Source organism: Pseudophryne corroboree, chromosome 7 (genome assembly GCF_028390025.1).
Source record: "Pseudophryne corroboree isolate aPseCor3 chromosome 7, aPseCor3.hap2, whole genome shotgun sequence".
In the NCBI taxonomy this organism is placed as follows: domain Eukaryota; kingdom Metazoa; phylum Chordata; class Amphibia; order Anura; family Myobatrachidae; genus Pseudophryne; species Pseudophryne corroboree.
The window spans coordinates 88,775,856-88,800,370 of record NC_086450.1 but is presented as its reverse complement, the minus strand read 5'-3'; the positions used below and the strand labels follow the sequence as shown (position 1 = coordinate 88,800,370).

At 45.6% G+C, this 24,515-nt stretch overlaps 1 long non-coding RNA gene across 1 annotated transcript in view; it reads left to right on the top strand.

The window, feature by feature from the left end:
- LOC134944650 (uncharacterized) overlaps positions 1-23,881 on the top strand; it is an 81,637-nt gene extending 57,756 nt beyond the window's left edge. Inside the window, exons 2-3 of the long non-coding RNA XR_010181916.1 lie at positions 23,396-23,498; positions 23,704-23,881. This is a non-coding gene — a long non-coding RNA (uncharacterized LOC134944650). The remainder of the gene's footprint in view (positions 1-23,395; positions 23,499-23,703) is intronic.
- The last annotated feature ends 634 nt before the right edge of the window (positions 23,882-24,515 follow it).

Sequence of the window (24,515 nt, the reverse complement as noted above, 5' to 3'; positions counted from 1 at the left end):
ATATGTTCCCCCTCCATGTATCATCAAATAAATGTGCACCCCATTTGTTGGAACAAGAAGCCGAAAAGAGCTTGGTAGTGTTTGTTGGCCCATTTACAGACCCTTAGTACGGGATCAGAAGGATGTAATGTATACTTCGCAATACCTCGAAGCTTATTCAGAACATATACGGCACGATGATACATGCCCCGCAGACATGGATTCATACATACATGCTTTTTACTATCCCACTAGGTCATACATTTCCCACCTACAACTCTCTCCGATCATCAAAGCTTCTGTAGATATTGTATAGATATTTTTCTGTTTAGTGATTAGATAGTGGCAGTTATTGGTGACTGTCAAAGGGTGGACTGTCAAAGTCAAAAAATATTACAACACACACACCAAGTACAAACCACACACAGATGGCCTCCGTACGCGTACTTGCTCTGCTGTGCATGCACATATCTGCAATTTGCCTATGGTCGCTCCCGCATTCATGCGCATTAGCGCGTGGTATGGGTATTTACGGTAGAGTTTGTGAACGCATGGAAAGCTATCAAAACACATTACATATTTAATCCAAATAGTGCACAATGTACACATAGTATCCCTGCACCACATCAGAAAGTAACAACAGTTTGAATGGTTTCAGAAGAAAGGGATTCACCTTTACAGGATAGGAGGGGACAGAACAAAGTTACAAGGTGGTGTTTGGTATCCAGCTGTAGGGTATTTTAAGGGAAACATTCCGGTGTTGGTTTGAGGAAGATCGCATGTTCCTGCGGATAGTTATGTGCAGGAGCAGAATATAGATATAAACTGTATTTACTGTACATTATGAATGCGGCGGGAATCCAGAGGAGACCACCCACAAGAGCAGTGAAAATAGACATCGCCCACCTATTCAAACAGACCTATGACTTCTCCTGTACTGTAAATGACCATCCCTGTGTCCAATGGACAAAGAGATTACAGAATCCATTGTGTTATGTTTTGGATGAAGTGAATAAAGAGAGCCTGCAGCAGGCCTGGTGAGACACAAGACTCACAAAGTTATCTATCAGATGACCGAGGACTGGCCGGGTTGCGCAAGCTTGTCCACTCACGTATGTACCATTGAATGTAGCCATTTACTCTGTTATATTGTATTGTATTATTTGTATTGTAACCCCCTTTTAGCAATAATACCCTGTGGTGTCGGAACCCAGCGGTTTAATTACAATCTGGTGTCGTGTCTTCATTGCCCTGCTAAGGTTTAAAGTGTCTTATCATTGCATTGCATTGCTGTATAAGGTTTAAAGTGTATTATTATTGCATTGCATTGCTGTAGAAGGTTTAAAGTGTATCTCTGGGTGTGTACGCGCTGTGAGTACTTTGTACCGTCAGCGCGCCGTTTGTACGCTAAGTCCGTACACAGCACGGGACTTTGTACGCTAATAGCGTACAAAGTACGTAGAGTGTGTATTAAGTACAGCAGCCGCAGCGGCTCCATGGTAAAATGTATTAAGGTGTGTTTAAGGTATAGCTTTCATTCCTGCATATAAAACGGCATTGTCAGTACACACATGCCGTGATGAGCGATGTCACAAGTGACATTGCTCACATTGAGCATGCAGGACCACCGACCTGCAATCAACGAGCATGGGTGCGCGCATCGTTGATTGCTAGGACCATACACACTAGACGATGTGAACAATATATCGTTCACAATCGTTGGTATCTACCATATTGGTCAAAATAATTGTCTAGTGTGTATGGCCCTTAAGACGGGCAGACAAGATCCCCTAGCAGAGTCTCCTGGCCACAAGTGGATGCCCTTTGGGCTCCAGGGCTTCCCACTACCTCCTCATTCTACTTTCATTGAGGAGGCTATAGGACATGTGGGTTATACCGTACCAAATGAACACAGGTTTCAGACTTACCGTTTCAGATTGTAATGACATTTGGTATAATAAATGCTGCCATGGATGTAAAGAAAACCCCCAATACTTAGGCTATGTTCAATGATTTTGGAGTTATATGCCTTTAAAACTGCAAATTTATTATAAAAAATGTGCTATTAACACTTTTTCTCTGACGTCCTAGTGGATGCTGGGGACTCCGTAAGGACCATGGGGAATAGACGGCTCCGCAGGAGACTGGGCACAATTAAAGAAAGATTCAGGACTATCTGGTGTGCACTGGCTCCTCCCCCTATGACCCTCCTCCAGACCTCAGTTAGATTTCTGTGCCCGGCCGAGCTGGATGCACACTAGGAGGCTCTCCTGAGTTCCTAGAAAGAAAGTATAATTTAGGTTTTTTATTTTACAGTGAGACCTGCTGGCAACAGGCTCACTGCAACGAGGGACTAAGGGGAGAAGAAGCGAACCTACCTAACTGGTGGTAGCTTGGGCTTCTTAGGCTACTGGACACCATTAGCTCCAGAGGGATCGCACACAGGACCTGACCTCGTCGTCCGGTCCCGGAGCCGCGCCGCCGTCCCCCTTACAGAGCCAGAAGCAAGAAGTGTCCGAAAAATCGGCGGCTGAAGACTTCTGTCTTCTCCAAGGTAGCGCACAGCACTGCAGCTGTGCGCCATTGCTCCTCATGCACACCACACACTCCGGTCACTGATGGGTGCAGGGCGCTGGGGGGGGGCGCCCTGAGCAGCAATATTATCACCTTGGCTGGCAAAACTGACACTATATGTAGCCCTAGTGGTTATATAGGTGTAAATTACCCCTGCCAGATTTACACAAACAGCGGGAGAAAGCCCGCCGAAAAAGGGGCGGAGCCATCTTCCTCAGCACACTGGCGCCATTTTCCCTCACAGCTCCGCTGGAAGGATCGCTCCCTGGCTCTCCCCTGCAGTCCTGCACTACAGAAAGGGTAAAAAAGAGAGGGGGGGCACTAAATTTAGGCGCAGTATATATAATACAAGCAGCTATAGGGGAAAACACTCTGTATAGGGATATCCCTGTGTTATATAGCGCTCTGGTGTGTGCTGGCATACTCTCCCTCTGTCTCCCCAAAGGGCTTTGTGGGGTCCTGTCCTCTGTCAGAGCATTCCCTGTGTGTGTGCTGTGTGTCGGTACTGTTGTGTCGACATGTATGATGAGGATAATGATGTGGAGGCAGAGCAAATGCCTGTGAATGTGATGTCACCCCCTGCGGGGTCGACACTTGTGTGGATGGACTTATGGAAGGAATTACGTGACAGTGTCAGCTCCTTAAATAAAAGGTTTGACGACATAGGACAGCCGGCTACTCAGCTTGTGCCTGTCCAAGCGTCTCAAATGTCATCAGGGGCTTTAAAACGCCCGCTACCTCAGATGGCAGACACAGATGTTGACACGGATACCGACTCCAGTGTCGACGACGATGAGACTAGTGTACCTTCCAATAGGGCCACCCGTTACATGATTGAGGCAATGAAAAATGTATTACACATTTCTGATAGTACCCCAGGTACCACAAAAAAGGGTATTATGTTTGGTGAGAAAAAACTACCAGTAGTTTTTCCTGCATCTGAGGAATTAAATGAGGTGTGTGAGGAAGCGTGGACTTCCCCCGATAAGAAATTGATAATTTCTAAACGGTTATTGGTAGCGTACCCTTTCCCGCCAGAGGATAGGTCACGTTGGGAAACACCCCCTTAGGGTAGATAAAGCGCTTACACGTTTATCAAAAAAGGTGGCACTACCGTCTCCGGATACGGCCGCCCTAAAGGAACCTGCTGAGAGGAAGCAGGAGGCTACCCTAAAAGCTATATATACACACACGGGCATTATATTGCGACCAGCGATTGCATCGGCATGGATGTGCAGTGCTGCTGCTGCGTGGTCAGATTCCCTGTCGGATAATATTGATACTCTGGATAGGGACAATATTTTGCTGACAATAGAGCATATAAAAGACGCTGTCTTATACATGCGTGATGCACAGAGGGATATTTGCCGGCTGGCATCAAAAATAAGCGCAATGTCCATTGCCGCCAGAAGGGGGTTATGGACTCGGCAGTGGTCAGGTGATGCCGATTCAAAAAGGCACATGGAAGTTTTGCCTTATAAGGGGGTGGAACTGTTTGGGGATGGTCTTTCAGATCTCGTTTCCACAGCTACGGCTGGGAAATCGACATTTTTGCCACAGGCTACCCCACAGCAAAAGAAAGCACCGTATTATCAAGTACAGTCCTTTCGGCCCCATAAAAACAAGAGGGCTAGAGGCGCATCCTTTCTGCCGAGAGGCAAAGTTAGAGGGAAAAAACTGCAGCATACAGCCAGTTCCCAAGAGCAGAAGTCCTCCCCCGCCTCCGGTAAGTCCACAGCATGACGCTGGGGCTTCACAGGCGGACCCGGGTACGGTGGGGGCCCGTCTCAGAAATTTCAGCGCACAGTGGGCTCTCTCACAGGTGGATCCCTGGATCCTTCAAGTAGTATCTCAGGGGTACAGGCTGGAATTCGAGGCGTCTCCCCCCCGCCGTTTCCTAAAATCTGCCTTACCAGCAACTCCCTCTGCCAGGGAGGCAGTGTTGGTGGCTATCCAAAAACTGTATTCACAGCAAGTGATTGTCAAGGTACCCCTCCTTCAACAAGGAACGGGTTACTATTCCACAATGTTTGTGGTACCGAAACCGGACGGTTCGGTGAGACCCATCTTAAATTTAAAATCCTTGAACACATATATCAAAAGATTCAAGTTCAAGATGGAATCGCTCAGGGCGGTTATTGCGAGCCTGGACGAGGGGGATTACATGGTCTCCCTGGACATCAAGGATGCCTACCTGCATGTCCCCATTTACCCTCCTCACCAGGAGTACCTCAGGTTTGTGGTACAGGACTGTCACTATCAGTTCCAGACGCTGCCGTTTGGGTTATCCACAGCACCAAGGGTCTTTACCAAGGTAATGGCCGAAATGATGATACTCCTTCGGAAGAAGGGGGTTTTAATTATCCCGTACTTGGACGATCTCCTGATAAAGGCGAGGTCCAAGGAACAGTTGTTAGTGGGGGTAGCACTTTCTCGGGAAGTGCTGCAGCAGCACGGCTGGATTCTCAATATCCCAAAGTCACAGCTGGTCCCGACGACACGTCTTCTGTTCCTGGGAATGATTCTGCACACAGACCAGAAAAAAGTGTTTCTTCCAGTGGAAAAAGCCGAGGAGTTGTCATCTCTAGTCAGAAACCTCCTAAAACCATGACAGGTGTCGGTACATCAATGCACGCGAGTCCTGGGAAAAATGGTAGCTTCGTACGAAGCAATTCCATTCAGAAGGTTCCACGCAAGGATGTTCCAGTGGGACCTGTTGGACCAATGGTCCGGGTCGCATCTCCAGATGCAGCAGCGGATAACCCTGTCGGCAAGGACCAGGGTGTCACTACTGTGGTGGCTGCAGAGGGCTCATCTACTAGAGGGCCGCAGATTCGGAATACAGGACTGGGTCCTGGTGACCACGGATGCCAGCCTTCGGGGCTGGGGAGCAGTCACACAGGGAAGAAATTTCCAAGGGCTGTGGTCAAATCAGGAGATTTCACTACACATAAATATCCTGGAGCTAAGAGCCATTTACTATGCCCTATGCCAAGCAAGTCCCCTGCTTCAAAACAAAACGGTTCTGATCCAATCAGACAACATCACGGCGGTCGCCCATGTAAACAGACAGGGCGGCACAAGAAGCAGGAGGGCAATGGCAGAAGCCACAAGGATTCTCCGATGGGCGGAAAATCACGTCAGCAGTGTTCATTCCAGGTGTGGACAACTGGGAAGCACACTTCCTCAGCAGACACGACCTTAACCCGGGAGAGTGGGGGCTTCATCCAGAAGTCTTCCGATTGATTGTAAACCGTTGGGAAAGACCACAGGTGGATATGATGGCGTCCCGCCTCAACAAAAAGCTAAAAAGATATTGCGCCAGGTCAAGGGACCCTCAGGCGATAGCTGTGGACGCTCTAGTGACACCGTGGGTGTACCAGTCGGTTTACGTGTTTCCCCCTCTGCCTCTTATTCCCAAGGTGCTGAGAATAATACGAAGGGGAAGAGTGAGAACTATACTCGTGGTTCCGGATTGGCCAAGAAGAACTTGGTACCCGGAACTTCAAGAGATGCTCTCAGAGGATCCATGGCCTCTACCGCTAAGGCGGGACCTGCTGCAGCAGGGGCCCTGCCTGTTCCAAGACTTACCGCGGCTGCGTTTGACGGCATGGCGGTTGAACGCCGGATCCTGAAGGAAAAAGGTATTCCGGAGGAAGTCATTCCTACCCTGATCAAGGCCAGGAAGGATGTGACTGCAACCCACTATCACCGCATTTGGCGGAAATATGTGGCTTGGTGTGATGCCAGGAAGGCCTGTTATGAGCCACGGCTGTGGCTCATTCCTGTTTTGCATGTCAGTTAGGTATTTTATGTTTATAAATTGTTTCGCAGGCCAGGATTTCCCGTTGCTCTGTTTAAGAGTACTCTTGGTTGCTGCCGCTGGTGAGTCTGTGTAATTGCAGCTTGTTCCCATGTGTTCAGCCTCACCTGGCTGCTAATTGCATCTTGTCAGTTTGGAGTCATGCAACAGGGCAGCTACAGAAGATTATTAATTAGGCCTCTCTGTTATATGCTGGCTCAGTGCTATTCACAGACGCTGGTGATATTTCTGGGTTCCAGTCTGCTTGAGTTCTGAGCTTGGTTCCTGCTAGTTCCTGAGCTTCCTGTGTCAGTCCCTGTGTCGATTCCTATGTCTGATCCCGTGTCCTGCCGTGAGGCGTTCCTGTCCTGAGGTCCAGTGCCTTTGCCTGTGCCTGGTCAAGTTTCTGGCTTCTTGGTGTCCACCGGTCTGTCGTTTGGGATTCTGCCTGTCCTCCAGTTCTGAGAGTCTGTGTCAGCAGCATTGGGAGTTCCTGTCCGTTTGCTAGTATTCGTACAGGTTCCGTGAGTAGCGGCACTGCCGCGTCCGTCGGCCTAGGCCGCTGTATTCCCTTATTATTTCTGTCACTGGTGTTTTGCAGAGGGTTCTGCTTATGCTGTCACCGCCGGTACACAAAAGTATTGTGTCGGTGTGTGGTCAGCATTTCCTTTGCTGTTCTTTTCCTTTGGCGGCAAGCCGCACATACTTTGGATTTAGGTTTGTTAGTAGCCCCTGGCCTTGTTGTTTAGTCAGAGGGCCCCTTGTTATCACCCTGTCTCGGTTCACTCTTTGTCTCTCATTAAGACCTGAGGGGGCATCGAAGTTGGGCAGACGTAATCCGCCCTTCAAACGCGGCTGCCATGGGCTCAAGCAACCATAGTCTCGCAAGAGCGTACTGACAGCACGGGCGAGACAACGGAGATAGGGCGCCAGGGGCTATTCCCTTTCCATTCCCCTTTCCCAGCATTACGTCCTGGTGCTCTGGACTCGCTTCATAACATCTCCCTTGTTCTGAGCACCAGGAACCTAACAAGGCCCCAACAGAGGAATTTCAACTGGGTCGTTTCCTACATTTCCTGCAAGCAGGGGTGACGATGTGCCTCAAATTGGGGTCCATTAAGGTCCAGATTTCGGCTCTGTCGATTTTCTTTCAAAAGGAACTGGCTTCGTTGCCTGAAGTTCAGACTTTTGTCAAGGGAGTTCTGCATATTCAGCCTCCTTACGTGCCTCCTGTGGCACCTTGGGATCTCAATGTGGTTTGGGGATTCCTGAGGTCACATTGGTTCGAGCCACTTAAAACCGTGGATTTGAAATATCTCACGTGGAAAGTGGTCATGTTGTTGGCCCTGGCTTCGGCCAGGCGTGTATCAGAATTGGCGGCTTTGTCGTGTAAAAGCCCTTATCTGATTTTCCATATGGATAGGGCAGAGTTGAGGACTCGTCCTCAGTTTCTCCCGAAGGTGGTATCAGCGTTTCACTTGAACCAACCTATTGTGGTGCCTGCGGCTACTAGGGACTTGGAGGATTCCAAGTTGCTGGACGTAGTCAGAGCCCTGAAATTTATGTTTCCAGGACGGCTGGAGTCAGGAAAACTGATTTGCTGTTTATCCTGTATGCACCCAATAAGCTGGGTGCTCCTGCTTCTAAGCAGACCATTGCTCGCTGGATTTGTAACACTATTCAGCTTGCGCATTCTGCGGTAGGACTACCGCAGCCAAAATCAGTAAAAGCCCACTCCACAAGGAAGGTGGGCTCATCTTGGGCGGCTGCCCGAGGGGTCTCGGCACTACAACTTTGCCGAGCGGCTACTTGGTCAGGGTCTAACACTTTTGCTAAATTTTACAAATTTGATACCCTGGCTGAGGAGGACCTTGAGTTTGCTCATTCGGTGCTGCAGAGTCATCCGCACTCTCCCGCCCGTTTGGGAGCTTTGGTATAATCCCCATGGTCCTTACGGAGTCCCCAGCATCCACTAGGACGTCAGAGAAAATAAGAATTTACTCACCGGTAATTCTATTTCTCGTAGTCCGTAGTGGATGCTGGGCGCCCATCCCAAGTGCGGATTGTCTGCAATACTTGTAAATAGTTATTGTTCCACAAATCGGGTTGTTATTGCGAGCCATCTGTTCAGAGGCTCCGTTGTTATCATACTGTTAACCGGGTACGGTGTGATTGGTGTGGCTGGTATGAGTCTTACCCGGGATTCAAAATCCTTCCTTATTGTGTCAGCTCTTCCGGGCACAGTATCTTAACTGAGGTCTGGAGGAGGGTCATAGGGGGAGGAGCCAGTGCACACCAGATAGTCCTGAATCTTTCTTTAATTGTGCCCAGTCTCCTGCGGAGCCGTCTATTCCCCATGGTCCTTACGGAGTCCCCAGCATCCACTACGGACTACGAGAAATAGAATTACCGGTGAGTAAATTCTTATTTTTAAATTGCATTTGCAACTCACCTATTTTGCTAGAGAGTTGGGCAAGGTCTCACTTTAAACCTCTTTATGGGCTTTCATTTGATATTTAACACAGCAGTACGTTTCCATAAAAATGTAAAAAATGTAAAAAAGAAATTTAGATTTTCTCAAAAAGCCTTTTTTTTTTTTTTTGGGGGGGGGGGGAAATCTCAAACATTTGGGATCGTAATGTGATCATTTGTTATAAGAGCTTTCATTTTTGAGTGATTCATAAAAATTGTATTTAAAAAAAAACAATATTTTTTTTAAATTTTTCTACAATACAGGAATGAAATTTCTCTGACGTCCTAGTGGATGCTGGGAACTCCGTAAGGACCATAGGGAATAGCGGCTCCGCTGGAGACTGGGCACAACTAAAGAAAGCTTTAGGACTACCTGGTGTGCACTGGCTCCTCCCTCTATGACCCTCCTCCAGACCTCAGTTAGAATTTTGTGCCCGGCCGAGCTGGATGCACACTAAGGGCTCTCCTGAGCTCTTAGAAAAGAAAGTTATATTTAGGTTTTTTATTTTCAGTGAGATCTGCTGGCAACAGACTCACTGCTACGAGGGACTTAGGGGAGAGAAGCGGACCTACCTGCTTGCAGCTAGCTTGGGCTTCTTAGGCTACTGAACACCATTAGCTCCAGAGGGATCGAACACAGGCCCAGCCTCGGTCGTCCGGTCCCAGAGCCGCGCCGCCGTCCCCCTTGCAAAGCCAGAAGCAAGAAGATGTTCCTGAAAATCGGCGGCAGAAGACTTCGGTCTTCATTAAGGTAGCGCACAGCACTGCAGCTGTGCGCCATTGCTCCCCATGCACACCACACGCTCCGGTCACTGATGGGTGCAGGGCGCTGGGGGGGGGGGGGGGGGCCTGGGGCTGCAATAAGAGTACCTTACAGGCAAAATAACACATAATATAGTCATTAAGACTATATATGTGTAAAATCCCCTGCCATATATTCCATAAAAAAGCGGGAGAAGCCCGCCGAAAAAGGGGCGGGGCTATCTCCCTCAGCACACTGGCTCCATTTCCTCTCACAGCTCCGCTGGAAGGACGCTCCCCAGGCTCTCCCCTGCAGTTTCCAGACTTCATAGGGTAAAAAAGAGAGGGGGGGCACTAAATTTAGGCGCAGTATCTGTATATTAATAGCAGCTATAAGGGAAAAATCACTATGTATAGTGTGAATCCCTACATTATATATAGCGCTCTGGTGTGTGCTGGCATACTCTCTCTCTGTCTCCCCAAAGGACTTTGTGTGGTCCTGTCCTCAGTCAGAGCATTCCCTGTGTGTGTGCGGTGTATCGGTACGGCTGTGTCGACATGTTTGATGAGGAGGCTTATGTGGAGGCGGAGCAGGTGCCGATAAATGTGATGTCACCCCCTGCGGGGTCGACACCTGAGTGGATGGTTATGTGGAAGGAATTACGCGACAGTGTCAACTCCTTACATAAAAGGTTTGACGACATAGCAGATGTGGGACAGCCGGCTTCTCAGCCTGTGCCTGCCCAGACGTCTCAAAAGCCATCAGGGGCTCTAAAACGCCCGCTACCTCAGATGGCAGACACAGATGTCGACACGGATACTGACTCCAGTGTCGACGATGATGAGACTAGTGTACATTCCAGTAGAGCCACCCGTTACATGATTACGGCAATGAAAAATGTGTTGCATATTTCTGATATTACCCCAGGTACCACAAAAAAGGGTATTATGTTTGGGGAGAAAAAACTACCAGTGGTTTTTCCCCCTTCTGATGAATTAAATGAAGTGTGTGAAGAAGCGTGGGCTTCCCCCGATAAGAAACTGGTAATTTCTAAAAAGTTACTAATGGCGTACCCTTTCCCGCCAGAGGACAGGTCACGTTGGGCCGCCTTAAAGGAACCTGCAGATAGAAAGCAGGAGGCTATCCTGAAGTCTGTATATACACACTCAGGCATTATACTGAGACCAGCTATTGCTTCAGCATGGATGTGCAGTGCTGCAGCTGCGTGGTCAGATTCCCTGTCAGAAAACATTGATACCTTAGACAGGGACACTATATTGCTAACCGTTGAGCACATTAAAGACGCAGTCTTATACATGAGAGATGCACAGAGGGATATTTGCCGGCTGGCATCTAAAATAAACGCAATGTCCATTTCTGCCAGGAGAGGATTGTGGACTCGGCAGTGGACAGGTGATGCTGATTCTAAAAGGCACATGAAAGTTTTGCCTTACAAGGGTGAGGAGTTGTTTGGGGATGGTCTCTCGGACCTCGTTTCCACGGCTACAGCTGGGAAATCAGCATTTTTACCCCATGTTCCCTCACAGCCAAAGAAAGCACCGTATTATCAGGTACAGTCCTTTCGGCCCCAGAAAGGTAAGCGGGTTAGAGGCGCGTCCTTTCTGCCCAGAGGCAGAGGTAGGGGGAAAAAGCTGCAGCATACAGCCAGTTCCCAGGAACAAAAGTCCTCCCCCGCTTCCTCTAAGTCCACCGCATGACGCTGGGGCTCCACAGGCGGAGCCAGGTACGGTGGGGGCCCGTCTCAAGAACTTCAGCGACCAGTGGGTTCGCTCACGGGTGGATCCCTGGATTCTACAGGTAGTATCTCAGGGGTACAAGCTGGAATTCGAGACGTCTCCTCCTCGCCGTTTCCTCAAATCTGCCTTGCCGACGGCTCCCTCGGACAGGGAGGCAGTGCTGGAGGCAATTCACAAGCTGTATTCGCAGCAGGTGATAGTCAAGGTACCCCTCCTTCAACAGGGATGAGGTTACTATTCCACAATGTTTGTGGTACCGAAACCGGACGGTTCGGTGAGACCCATCTTAAATTTGAAATCCTTGAACACTTATATACGAAGGTTCAAGTTCAAAATGGAATCGCTCAGGGCGGTTATTGCAAGCCTGGACGAAGGGGATTTCATGGTATCACTGGATATCAAGGATGCTTACCTGCATGTCCCCATTTACCCCCCTCACCAGGAGTACCTCAGATTTGTGGTACAGGACTGTCATTACCAATTCCAGACGTTGCCGTTTGGTCTGTCCACGGCACCGAGGGTATTTACCAAGGTAATGGCAGAGATGATGATACTCCTTCGAAAAAAGGGAGTTATAATTATCCCGTACTTGGACGATCTCCTTATAAAGGCGAGGTCCAGGGAACAGTTGCTGATCGGAGTAGCACTAGCTCGGGCAGTGCTACAACAGCACGGCTGGATCCTGAACTTTCCGAAATCGCAGCTGGTTTCTACAATGCGTCTACTGTTCCTGGGGATGGTTCTCGACACAGAACAGAAAAAAGTGTTTCTCCCGGAGGAGAAGGCCAAGGAGTTGTCATCTCTAGTCAGGGACCTCCTAAAACCAAAACAGGTGTCGGTGCACCACTGCACGCGAGTCCTGGGAAAGATGGTGGCTTCTTACGAAGCAATTCCATTCGGGAGGTTCCATTCAAGGATCTTTCAGTGGGATCTGTTGGAAAAGTGGTCCGGATCGCATCTTCAGATGCATCGGCTGATAACCCTGTCTCCAAGGGCCAGGGTGTCGCTGCTGTGGTGGCTGCAAAGTGCTCATCTTCTAGAGGGCCGCAGATTCGGCATACAGGACTGGGTCCTGGTGACCACGGATGCCAGTCTGAGAGGCTGGGGAGCGGTCACACAGGGAAGAAACTTCCAGGGAGTATGGTCAAGCCTGGAGATGTCTCTTCACATAAATATACTGGAGCTAAGAGCGATTTACAGCTGGTCCCGACGACACGTCTTCTGTTCCTGGGAATGATTCTGGACACAGACCAGAAAAGAGTGTTTCTTCCAGTGGAAGCACACGAGTCCTGGAAAAAATGGTAGCTTCGTACGAAGCATAATTCCATTCGGAAGGTTCCATGCAAGGACGTTCCAGTGGGACCTGTGGGACAAATGGTCCGGGTCCCATCTACAGATACAACAGCGGATAACCCTGTCGGCAAGAAACAGGGTGTCGCTGCTGTGGTGGCTGCAGAGGGCTCATCTACTAGAGGGCCGCAGATTCGGAATACAGGACTGGGTCCTGGTGACCACGGAGGCCAGCCTTCGGGGCTGGGGTGCAGTCACACAGGGAAGAAATTTCCAAGGAGACTTCCCTACACATAAATATTCTGGAACTAAGGGCCATTTACAATGCCCTAAGTCAGGCAAGACCCCTGCTTCAACACCAGCCGGTGCTGATCCAGTCAGACAACATCACGGCGGTCGCCCATGTAAACCGACAGGGCGGCACAAGAAGCAGGATAGCGATGGCAGAAGCCACAAGGATTCTCCGATGGGCGGAAAATCATGTGTTAGCACTGTCCGCAGTGTTCATTCCCGGAGTGGACAACTGGGAAGCAGACTTTCTCAGCAGACACTACCTCCACCCGGGAGAGTGGGGACTTCATCCAGAAGTCTTCCAAATGATTGTACAACATTGGGAAAGACCACAGGTGGACATGATGGCGTCCCGCCTCAACAAAAAGCTAAAAAGATATTGCGCCAGGTCAAGGGACCCTCAGGCGATAGCTGTGGACGCTCTGGTAACACCGTGGGTGTACCAGTCAGTGTATGTGTTCCCTCCTCTGCCTCTCATACCCAAGGTACTGAGAATAATAAGAAGGAGAGGAGTAAGAACTATACTCATTGTTCCGGATTGGCCAAGAAGAGCTTGGTACCCGGAACTTCAAGAAATGATCTCAGAGGACCCATGGCCTCTGCCGCTCAGACAGGACCTGCTGCAGCAGGGGCCCTGTCTGTTCCAAGACTTACCGCGGCTGCGTTTGACGGCATGGCGGTTGAATGCCGGATCCTGAAGGAAAAGGGCATTCCGGAGGAAGTTATCCCTACGCTAATTAAAGCTAGGAAAGAAGTGACCGCAAACCATTATCACCGCATATGGCGGAAATATGTTGCGTGGTGTGAGGCCAGGAAGGCCCCAACGGAGGAATTTCAGCTAGGTCGATTTCTGCACTTCCTACAGTCAGGGGTGACTATGGGCCTAAAATTGGGTTCCATTAAGGTCCAGATTTCAGCTCTATCGATTTTCTTCCAAAAAGAACTGGCTTCACTACCTGAAGTTCAGACATTTGTTAAGGGAGTGCTGTATATTCAGCCCCCTTTTGTGCCCCCAGTGGCACCTTGGGATCTCAACGTGGTGTTGGATTTCCTAAAGTCACATTGGTTTGAACCACTTAAAACCGTGGAACTAAAATATCTCACGTGGAAAGTGGTCATGCTGTTGGCCTTGGCTTCGGCCAGGCGTGTGTCAGAATTGGCGGCTTTGTCTTGTAAAAGCCCTTATCTGATTTTCCATATGGATAGGGCGGAATTGAGGACTCGTCCCCAATTTCTCCCAAAGGTGGTTTCAGCGTTTCATTTGAACCAGCCTATTGTGGTGCCTGCGGCTACTCGTGACTTGGAGGACTCCAAGTTGCTGGACGTAGTCCGGGCCCTAAAAATCTATGTTTCCAGGACAGCTGGTGTCAGAAAGACTGACTCGCTATTATCCTGCATGCGCCCAACAAGTTGGGTGCGCCTGCTTCAAAGCAGACTATTGCTCGCTGGATCTGTAGCACGATTCAACTTGCACATTCTGCGGCTGGACTGCCGCATCCTAAATCTGTAAAGGCCCATTCCACGAGGAAGGTGGGCTCTTCTTGGGCGGCTGCCCGAGGGGTTTCGGCTTTACAACTTTGCCGAGCAGCTACTTGGTCGGAGTCAAACACGTTTGCTAAATTCTACAAGTTTGATACCCTGGCTGAGGAGGACCTAGAGTTCGCTCATTCGGTGCTGCAGAGTCATCCGCACTCTCCCACCCATTTGGGAGCTTTGGTATAATCCCCATGGTCCTTATGGAGTTCCCAGCATCCACTAGGACGTCAGAGAAAATAAGATTTTACTCACCGGTAAATCTATTTCTCGTAGTCCGTAGTGGATGCTGGGCGCCCATCCCAAGTGCGGATTGTCTGCAATACTTGTATATAGTTATTGTTTAACTAAAGGGTTATTGTTGAGCCATCTGTTGAGTGGCTCAGTTATATTTCATACTGTTAACTGGGTATAGTATCACGAGTTATACGGTGTGATTGGTGTGGCTGGTATGAGTCTTACCCGGGATTCAAAATCCTTCCTTATTGTGTCAGCTCTTCCGGGCACAGTATCCTAACTGAGGTCTGGAGGAGGGTCATAGAGGGAGGAGCCAGTGCACACCAGGTAGTCCTAAAGCTTTCTTTAGTTGTGCCCAGTCTCCTGCGGAGCCGCTATTCCCCATGGTCCTTACGGAGTTCCCAGCATCCACTACGGACTACGAGAAATAGATTTACCGGTGAGTAAAATCTTATTTTCCTCTTCAGGTGTGTTTGGGGATGAGATTTTACAGACAGTGCCTGCTCTCACTTCTGTGCAGGCGCACAAACTTAAGTGGAAAGATAATCCATGTGGAAAGACACTTCAGTTGTGTTAAATAGGCCCGCCTTTTACATTTTCCTGGACCACTACAAATGTTCCAGGGACAGGATAGGTTTTGGTGGGCTTTAAATAGTGAAGAAAAGCCCATTGGTCTTTAAGTTAAGCCCACCCAAACCTAACCTTTTCTTGGACCATTTGTGTCACATTTGAAAACACAGAGGGGCAGATGTATTGACCTAGAGAAGGGATAAAGCAGTGATAAAACAGTGATGAGTTCAAGGTGATAACGCACCAGCCAATCATTATGGATTCAAAAAATGACAGTAGCTGACTGGCTGGTGCGTTATTACCTTGCACTTATCACTGCTTTTTCACTACTTTATCCCTTCTCCAGGCTTAATACATCTGCCCCAGAGTCTTTAATTACAAAGGAGTATCATACTGAGAGAATGTGTGCTGGGAGCAGGGAGGAATGGGTTGTGGGAGTGAGAGACACAGCAGACGGGTATGTGTTGTTGGGTCGACTCAACTTAGGTCAACAGTCATTAGGTCGACCATGGAAGGTCAACATGCATTAGGTCGACAGGGACAATAGGTCGACATGGTCATTAGGTTGACATATACTAGGTCAAAAGGTCAACATGGGTTTTTATTCTTTTTTTGGTATCGTTTTCTTAGTAAAGTGATGGGGAACCCCAATTAAAAAAGTCCAAAAAATGGGGGGGGAAATGTGAAAAACTCATGTTGACCTTTCGACCTAGTACATGTTGACCTAATGACCATGTCAACCTATTGACCATGTCGACCTAATGCATGTCGACCTTTAGTGGTCGACCAAATGACTGTTGACCTTAGCTGTGTCGACCTAATGACCGTATACCCAGCAGACTGGGAGCAACGCTGTACTCACAACAAGAAGCCTCAGTCACCCGGCTATCATTGAACCAGTGCTCAAGCTACTGTACAATTCTTCCATTTGCGGTGTATTACAAGGGGAAAACAAAAACTGAGCATCTTAGCTTTACTGTTATTTCAGACTGTCTGGAACACAACACAGTGATAGTGTATGGCTACCATAGGAAACTCAGGCAGCAGAAAAGGAGGGTTAGGGGGTTTCAGGAATAGGGATAGAATACTTACCTACTAGGTGTCGGGATCCTCAGCACCAGGATGCCGCTGTTGGTATTTTGGCTGCTGGTATCCCAAGCGCCGGGATCCCGATATCATCCCATAACCAGGCAGAACAGGATTTCAGGATAACAGGGTTAATGCAGCATGTATATATAACATGCACAAAATGCTGAAATAATATCCAGAGAGGAACATATAGGGAAACCCAGGTGGTGTGCAATACGTGGGAGCACACCTGTGTCTGTACATACAGTAGGGGTAGTGGAGTATGCACAGTGGCACTATATTTGCAGCAGTATAGTGGTGGTGTTGCAGTGGAACTATCTAGGTTCATTGGCCTCTGTAATGCCTTCTCTACGTGAGTATTGATGGAGACTCTCGGGGGCACATTTTTCTAACACAGAGGACAGAACTGAAGATGCTCAAATACACCGCGCATTAGCGCACAAGGTCAGATGGCTGGGTTGACTATGCGGCGGTTGGGATGTTGGTGGTCAGAATACCAACCGCGGCATCCCAAAAATCATAATCCCAAAAGGGGACTGTAAGTATACTTACCCTAACTCCCCTGTAGCCCTATGCCCCCCCCCCCCTTCCAGCAGCCTAACCCTCGGTGGTGGTGCCTAAATCTAACTCCCCACACCCCCCCCATCCTCCCCACAGCCTAAACCTAACATTCTGCTAAAAAGCAGAATCCGTAATCCTTTCTATTGCATGCTGGGGCTGCCCAGGGCAAGGCCACCCAGCATGCAGAACGGACTGCCCAGTGGCTGTGACTGCAATTTAATTGCAGTTGCAGCAACTGTGGATGACGGGGCAGGCAATCTAGTGGTCTGTTATTTAGCTGCACATGAGATATGCAGAATCAGTTTATTCTCGTGTTTAGAGTGTTGGCAGGCTGGAGCACACAGAAGCAACGAGGTTGGGGTAAGGGGGAAAGTAAGGGAGAATATAGAGAAGATCAGGGATTAAACCATAGACTAGAAGGAGGTAATATTAGGGCATGTCCACCAGATGTGGGAAAAGGATCCTACTTGATCACAGTGTCTCCAGCAAAGATTAGAAGTGTCAGGGTACATTTGGTGTAAATGTTCCGGAACAAGGTACCAGTGCATCAGGGACGAGCGGTGAGGTAAATAGCTCAGAAGGCACTGGCTAATAACCAGAGCCAGTTTTACAAACAATATATGAGCCATAGGGTTCATGCTGCTGGAAATTTGGTGAGTTTTGATCAGAGATGTGCGGAAAAGGTAGGAGTGCCTCAGCTTCAATAGACGTTTTACCCAAGAGTTTTGACTATAATAATACAAAGAAGATATTTATAATATATTCTTTGTATTTTTCATATACTTTATGTAGTCAAACTCTGGTTTATACTTTAGTATGACAGGAAGGCTCTGCCTCACCTCACTACACGTCACTGCAGTGGTTATATACCTTATAGGAGTTTTTCTTAACGGGTACAATATTAGAACACTTGGAAATGTTGAGGTGAATTGTCTCCAAGGTGTCCTCTCCTAAAGAGATACCTAAGTCTGACTCCCACTGTTGTTTGTGAGCTTCCAAAGATGGAGAAGCATGTACTATGATAGAATGATAAATCTAAGAAATAATGCCCCTGTCCGAAGACCTATAAATGCAAAGGTGTTCCATCGTAGTAGGATTCCATAAGGAGTCTGAAGATGAGCAATGACATGTTGAATTTGGAGATATTGGTAGAACGAAGATTGTGGAAGAGAATGTTTCACCTGCATTTCTGAGAAAAATAGTGCAAATTGGCCAAAAACTTGAGGAAAACAGGTAACGCCAGTAGTAGTAGAGGCCATGTGAGATGAGTGAGACCAGGGGAGAATGAGGAATTGAACCACAGTGGTGTTTTAGGCGAGGGATGGATAGAAAATGTGAATTTAGAATCTAGAGAATCCCAGATGGACAGGGTGAGTGTGACTGAGGGGACTGATTAAGTTGAAAAGGGCATGTTTCCGAAGAATCCATGGTAGGTTCGAGACAGATGGGACCTTGCTGATTGCAGATTCAAGGTCAACCCTGCATATGTTACCTTTAAGGGAGTGCCAAGCAACCAGCTGAAGGCCTAGTAGTATTTAGCTAATGAAGGAAGACCAATACCACCATTTGTGTCTCTGCATATTTGGGGTCTCCTGTTGTCCCAGATGAATTTAGCATATCATAATTGCAGAGAGAAGAGGACACGGTGGGAGAATGCCGCAGGAGTCTGAAAAAGTTTGTGGAGGATGTTCATTTTAAGCACGTTAATAAGGCCAACCCAGGAAATAAATAAAGTCTGCCAAAGAGTGAAATCTTGTTCTATCACCCTAAACAAGGGAGAATAGTTTGCTTTGTATAAGGTGCTATAAGATTTTGTAAGATGGACACCAAGGTATTTAATGGAATCTGATCGCCAGGTGAATGTGAAATTAAAACGAAAGAGAACTAGGAATGGCTTCAGAATATGGAAGGGTATAACTTCTGACTTGTTGTGATTTATCTTATAACTGGATAATTGCCCATAGGAGGAAAAGCTCTTGAAATAGACTTGGAAGAGAAATCAAGGAATTGGTGAAGGTAAGGAGGACATCATCGTCGAAAAGAGAAAACTTGTAAGAGGAGCCACCAACAAACATGCCAGAGATATCTGTGTTCACAAAGATACTGCAGGCCAAGAGTTTAATGATTAGGGCAAAGATTAGTGGGGATAGAGGACACACTTGCCTGATGCCATTAAGATTGGAAAGGAGACTGAGAGAAGACCCTTAGCAAGAACTGAAGTAGAAGGGTTATGAGAGAGTGCCTTTTTTCGCCAAAGCCAAAACCGAGGAGACTATCATGAAAGACCAAGAGACTCTATCGAAGGCCTTCACAGCATTGGGAGCAAGAAGAAGGGAAGGGAGCCTGATCGAGTTCATGTGGTTCATAGATAGTGCCTATCATTGTGCATCCTTCCTAATTCCCTATAGATTGTAAGCTTGCGAGCAAGGCCTTCCTACCTCTATGTCTGTCTGTTATTACCCAGTTTGTCTCATCACTGTTATTTCCAATTGTAAAGCACAACGGAATATGCTGCGCTATATAAGAAACTGTAAACAAATAATAAATAAATGCGGTGGAAGAGATCTACTGTGTGTCTAGTATTATAGAGGGCTTGACCGGAGGGTACAAAGCCCACTTGGTACTGGTGAATAAGAATGGGATTTAATCAATTTGCCAAAATTTTGCAAAGAGTTTGAGGTCTGTGTTTAAGAGGGAGATTGACCTATAATTAGCAACCAATTAGGGGTCTTTTCCTGGTTTGTGGATAACCATACTTTTAGCTCTAGTGGTATTCAGGGTGAAGAAGCTACCTTGGAGTATCTAATTAAAAGAGTATGTCAGATAAGGAACTAGCGAGCTCTGAAAAGTTTTATAGTAGGAAAAATGTAGACCAACCAGACCAGGAGCTTTGGATGGTTTCTGTGATTTGAGGTCCCAAGTGACCTCCTCAGTTATAGGAAGATTAAGTGTCTCAGAAACAGAATGATCAATCCGAGGTAGAGTGCAATAAGATAAATAATAAGGAAAATAAGTGGGAAGTTCCTGAAGGTTGTAAAGATAAGAGTAGTAGCCTTTTAAAATAGAGTTAATCTTAGAGGGATTATATTGAAGAGAGCCAGAGGAGTACTTAAACAATGGAATTGCCAGAGTAGCCTTACAAGCCTTCAAGTGATTAGCAAGGAGAGTGTCTGCTTTGTTGCTGTTTTCATTGAATCGCTGATTTAGCCATCGGAGAGATTTCTGTATTTCAGAGAGAATGGCGTTGAGTGCTGATTTTGCAGAGGTTAGTTGTTTATATAGGAAGCAAAGTTGACGATATGTCCTCTAATAACGGAGCTTATGAGCCTCCCAAACAAGTTGGGAACAACTGGGATCAGATACATTAAGGGAGAAGTATTCTTTTAAAACTTCTTTGAGTTTTGCCTTAAAATGTCGGATTTTCAAAAGGGACTCATTAAGCCTCCAAAAAGTCTGAGAATCAGAGTGTCTACAACGTCAGAAGAAGAAATTACTATGGAATGATCAGACCAGGAGTTAGGGACAATATACGTATCAGTTAGGTTATTGGAGATAGGAAGACTACAGAAGATAAAATCGATTCTTTGGTGATTTGGAGTAAAATGTTTATCCCTAAAAGAGGGATCAAGAGAGCTCCAAGTGTCACAAAGCCAAGCTTCTTTCAAGTGTTTATTAAGAGATCTAGATATAGGACAAGAAAGGGGTGGGGGAAAGACTTGTCCAAAATAGGATTGAGAATAGAGTTGAAATCGCCTTCAAGGAACAAGTGACCAATATGACGCTTGTGTAATAGTAAAATGAAGAAACATTGTTGGGGGCACAAACCGTGGCTAATTTAAGTATTTATTTAAATGAAAAATACATTTTTAAAAAGTACAGTGGCCTAAAATTACCCCAAAATCCAATTTTTTGTCTTCTTTTTTTTTATAGCACTTTTCTGTCTGTGTATTGTAAAAAGTTAGCGTTTTATCATTTTTTACTTTTCAAAAAATACACAAATCAGCCATTTGACACCTTTTAAAAACATCTAGCATTTTCCTTATGCACTCTTATGCCTTTTATATGTTTCTGCCATCTAAGTTGTCCCTTTATGGGTTTCCCTACTTTTTCATGCAATTCTCCCAGCTCGTATTTTACAGAAAATTAGCACAACCTCGCTGCAAGTACTGCGAATTGGTATTTCTAATTGAATCTCACATTTCTCATTTGCACGTATGTGCGCAATGTTTCAAGAAACAGACCAGCATTTTCAAACTAGCACATAATTGAATTGACAGCTGTGTGTTGCATATACCAAGTTGTGTATTTGTGTTTTCTCAAGGTGCTTTATGAGCTGGTTTTTTTTACCATGTACATTGTATCAATTTTTTTAATTGATTAGCTGTGTTGCATCATTGACGCAACCAAACAAAATTATGTCTTTTAAGTATAAACATTTTGAAAATATGTACTGAAAATGTTTGCTATTTTCAAACTAGACCTGAATTGTCAAGCATTATTGGGTAATGTCAAGTAAGATCAATTGAGTTGGAATTCTCAAGCTAACAATGGCCCTTGTTTGGGTCTTGCAGGAGCAAATCAGAAAAGATAGGCTTGTGAAAATTTTGTCTGTATCATTTTTTTTTTTAGCTCCTTCGTGTTGAAATGTACCCTATACTTCATTCAGAAATACATAATTTCAGTTGAGTAATGATGCAAAGTACTGATAAATTATACCATACATAGATTCCACAGTAAAATTGTGTATCCACAGTTATCATGTATACATTTTAGAAAATTATTCTGGGATTCATTGGAGTCACTTAAAAATATATGTAATTTCACAGATTTATCTTACTTAAGTCCTTATGGGATATAATTACATCTGCTGAATTTAGTGCTTATTCAGACATAAGTAGGGTAGCATTATCAGCAAATATGTGTGTTATATTTTTTCCCTTCTTTAAAAGATTAGTGAAGTTAAAGAGTATTTGGCAAAGTACTGAACCATCGCTAACTCATTAACATCACCAGGCGAACCTTCATAAATCCTCACAGTCATTTTTTTTTATAGCATACTTGTAAGGTTTACCACTTAGCTGTGATACATATTATTTAGGGGGGAAAATCTATTAAATGTTATTAATTTATTTGAAGTTAATTTATGTTTATTAATGTATATCATTAACATTTGTTAAATGTGCAAGAACATGTGCAAGATTTCTGGAGTTTTTTATGTATCATATCATAAGCAGCATTTCTACTCATGTAAATACAGTATATAACGTGCAATGAAACTGCTCAAATTTAACCTGATGTTCGGGAGTAGTACATCATTTACTAGTGTATGACAATTTTTATTAGTATTGAATTAACTATGGCTACTGTTACCATCTTCAGTACTTAAATACATTTTCTTCAGGCTTGGTGTAGATTGAAGCAATGATTTCCCATAACCTGTTCACAAAAACAGAAAATGGGATGTAGTCAAAATTTAAACAGTGAAAACTTAGACAATCAAAATGTCGACTAACAAAATGTTGAAATGGTCAAAATGCTGACAATGAAAAGATAGACATGGACATAAGGTCATCTTGGTCATAAGATCCTCCTTTGTTGTTGCCTGAGGATTTCCTTTGTCGCAAGGTTTTCTTACTATTATTGTCTTTTTTTCAGATATTTAATAGCTGCTCTTTTTGTGAGATTTCCCTTGTTGTGTCTATTTTTATTGTCTAATTTTTCTATGTCATCTAAAACCATCTTACCAAAACCATCAATACAAATCCCTTTAATATATGACTGATATAAAGTTGATGTTTTTTCTTAAAAATTGTTAGTTAAGGGTTCCTGTAGTGTAAGCTATTTTTATTAAAATTTAATTTAAAAAAGTTCTGGAGTCTTTATTAGGAATTGGTGTGTGGTCTTTTGGTTTTTCATTGTTTTTTCTTTTTTCCCCACCATTTTTCCCCTTGTATTATGGGGGTCATTCCGACCTGATTGCACGCTAGCTATTTTTTGCAGCGCTGCGATCAGGTCAAAACTCTGCAAAACTGTGCATGCGTATGCACTGCAATGCGCAGGCGCGTTGTACGGGTACATAGCGGATCAGTGCTAGGCGATGGATTTAACGAAGAATCCATTTGCACAGCCAATTGCAAGAAGATTGACAAGAAGAAGGCGTTTATGGGTGTCAACTAACCGTTTTCAGGAAGTGGTTTGAAAAACACAGGCATGTCTAAGTATTTGCAGGCCGGTGTCTGATGTCAATTCTGGGACCGGACAGGCTGAAGTGATCGCAGTGGCTGAGTAAGTTCAGACCTACTCAGAAACTGCACAAACTGTTTTTGTACCGCTCTGCTGCACAAATGTTTGCACATTTGCAAAGCGAAAATACACTCCCCCATAGGCAGCGACTATCTGATCGCAGCGCTGCAAAAAATAGCTAGCAAGTGATCAACTCGGAATGACCGCCTATGTGTGGTTACCAATGTTAGTGGTGTTATTTCCTCCTCTCAACAGAAAAAAAAGAGATAATTGAAGAATTGAAGGAGATAACTGTTGACTTCCAAACTACTGCATGTCTTGGATAGTGGGAATGGTGACCTTTTGCAATTTCTTGTAGGTAGGTAGGTAGGTAGGTACCTATCTTGATTTACATTGCTTCTTGTTTTATAATATTGCTGTGTTTAGAATTCTCTCAATTGTGCTTCTCCTCTTAAAAGCAACCTCTGCATAATTTTATAGACTTATTAGGTTGCGGGTGGTATATTAATGTTTTCATTTGGGGAAATCTTGAAGTTAAATACTGATTTTTCTCTATTCTATAGATGTGAAAGTATGGTGCAGCCTACTGAAGTCTAACTTTTTGTAGAGGATGTATATAAATGATCGCGGTAGGTTAAGAACTTCTGCTGGAGTCCCATAATAGATGTACTGTAGAGCATCCTGTGACTAACATAGTTGTACCCTATTGACAACTAAAATGTAAACTTCCCTTATATAATGTTGTACACTTGAAAAATGGTTTTCCCTTGTTTCTTTGTATACACACACACACACACACACACACACACACACACGCACACACATATATATACACGGTTGTGCTCATAAGTTTACATACCCTAGCAGAATTTGTGATTTTCTGGCAATTTGTCAGAGAATATGAATGATAACTCACAAACTTTTCTTTCACTCATGGTTAGTAGTTGGCTGAAGCCATTTATTGTCAAACAACTGTGTTTACTCTTTTTAAATCATAATGACAACAGAAACTACCCAAATGACCCTGATCAAAAGTTTACATACCCTGGATATTTTGGTCTGATAACATGCACACAAGTTGACACAAAAACGGGTTTGAATGGCTACTAAAGGTAACCATCCTCACCTGTGATCTGTTTGCTTGTAATCAGTGTGTGTGTGTGTGTATAAAAGGTCAGTGAGTTTCTGGACTCCTGAAAGACCCTTGCATCTTTCATCCAGTGCTGCACTGACATGTCTGGATTCTGAGTCATGGGGAAAGCAAAAGAATTGTCAAAGGATCTGCGGGAAAAAGGTAATTGAACTGTATAAAACAGGAAAGGGATATAAAAAGATATCCAAGCAATTGAGAATGCCAATAAGCAGTGTTCAAACT